The sequence below is a fragment of the Brassica oleracea genome, chromosome C4 (assembly GCF_000695525.1).
Source record: "Brassica oleracea var. oleracea cultivar TO1000 chromosome C4, BOL, whole genome shotgun sequence".
Lineage (NCBI taxonomy): Eukaryota > Viridiplantae > Streptophyta > Magnoliopsida > Brassicales > Brassicaceae > Brassica > Brassica oleracea.
The window spans coordinates 33902294-33904725 of NC_027751.1; positions in this window are offsets into that span (position 1 = coordinate 33902294).

Sequence of the window (2432 nt, forward strand, 5' to 3'; positions counted from 1 at the left end):
TTACTAAAATATGACTGTTTCTTTCGCTACTCAGAATCTAGTTTTTATAATTTTATAAATATTATGTGATAGTTTACATATACATGTTATATTTCCTCTCTATTCCGATGTGCATGTATTACCTATCAATTTAAACTTAAATCGAGAATATTTGCTTTCTTCTCTTTCAAAAATCTTAATTTTCGATTATTTTTCATCTCCTCTCTCTGTTCTTCACTTTTCTTTGATTTTGAATTTGACTGCTCAATACTTTCTCTTCGAGAAGTTTATAAATCTTTGCTTCTATGATTGGCTTAAGAAAGCCCATAGCAAAGTCTCTCTATCGAAATTAAGATTTGAGTTGATGATAAACTTCCTTGATTTAGTCCAGCTTTTGTTGCAAAATTGATGTAAGTTTGTCGTTTGTTTTAGACGAAGAATCAATTCCACTTCAAAGGTTATCAGCTAGAGAGGGGGATTTTTAACAAATCGGTACAAGAACAAGCTGCTGATTTTTTATTACGGTTGACGTTACCGAAAATCGTAGCAGTGATCGGTGCTCAAGGCGGTGGTGGTACAGTAGGTGCCGGCGGTGGATCCATGAAGCTGAGAGAAGTATTAGCTGCCACATATCTTTGAACCTTCAGTTAGCTTACACGTGTTTTTATCTTCTTATAAGCTTAGTAATCTGATCTTCTTGTAAGCAAAAAAGCCAACGGTTCAACTGAGCCTTACTTGGACTTTAAATTTCTTATCAATAAAATTGACATTAAATACCAAAGTGTCTGCATAAGCTGGAGTATATCCCTAATAACTTATATATTAACTTTTTAGAAATTAAAATAGACGTCAGTTTTAAATAGAAGGTGAACAAAAATTTCAATATCAGTCGACGGCTATGTTTTTAAATTGTATCTATTTATAAATTGACCGTTATCTTTTTAAATATCCGGTAAGTAAAATAAAATACCAGTTAATACAAAAAAAATCGTGTAAGTCGAAGTAAAACCACGCTAACTAAGAGCATCTCCAATGTATAACTCCATTTTTTTCCTCCAAAATAGAGTAAAACTAAAAATAGAGTAAAATTGCTCCAACCCTACTCTATTTTCCACTCCATAATGGAGTGATGAACAAACAAAAAATAGATTACTCCATTTATGGAGTAAATTTTATCATGGAGTGAGATATAGAGTTGGGTTGGAGCATTTTCTTACTTCATATTCACTTTTACTCTATTTTAGGAAAAAAAGATGGAGTAGGAATGAAAATTCCCTGACATGTTAACTCGAACTTTCGTTTAGGTTTAACAATCATGTTAATATCTATAGTTATACAATAATAATATTTTCAGCTAACAAAACTTTATCCGATTCATAACTTTATCAACACCTCCAATTATAATGTTGTACGTACATTTGTAATGTTAGCTGTAACCACTGAGAGTCTTATCGCTATCTACACAAACAAACACGGTAAATTAAGATAGTGTGTAAATTGATAAGAATTTAAAAGTTTAAGCACGAAAATGTCTCTACACATTTTAGATTCATCATGTAGAGATAATTTATGCAGAAACCAATTTAAAATGGATTTATTTAAATTTCATAACAAAAAAATGTTCTAAAATTTTGTGAATAAATACGAAGATACTATCACTTTTCTTCTTTATAAACGCCGGAACGGAACAGAACTTCAGTCGGTTTTTGCAGTGATATTATAGAAAATATGCGGTGAAGGTTGAAAACTTATTCCATTTGATATCAAATTATTAAACTTGAATAATATCTCTCTATATTATTCTTGGAAACACACATACCCATACCATATATATAAATATTAAGTAATTTTACTTACAAACTATTTAATGTGGGCCACCAATTTCTGTACCAAATTTTTAAAAAAATCTTTACCAAATCATCTCTCATTTGTACATCTACGTAAAAAGATATCTGAGGTTATAATTGTAAATTTGTTTGTCCTGCATCTATAGTTTTTTGGTAAATTCTACTGTTATAGGTATTTTGCTAATATACATATTTTCTATGTGTTTTCACCTAATTCACTCAAAAAAAAAATCAACAAATTAATCCTTTTTTAATTACCTTATTTTTTTTGGGCAAATTTCCAAAATAACACATTTTTAAGTTTATATCACAAAAATAGCACTCAAAAACTAAAATGACCAAAATAGCACATTTCTAAGTTTATACTTTGAAAATTTTAATTTTTTAATTTTTCAAAATTTGAAATCTATCCCCAAAACCTCATTTCTCAACTCTAAACCCTAAACCCTAAACCATAAACCCTAAACCCTAAACTCTAAACCCTAAACCCTAAACACTAAATCCTAAACCCCACCCTTTAACTCTAAACCCTAAGTTTATGACTTTTGATAAAACAGTAAGTGCTATTTTTGTGACTTTTGACTTTGAGTGCTAGTTTGGGAAGAT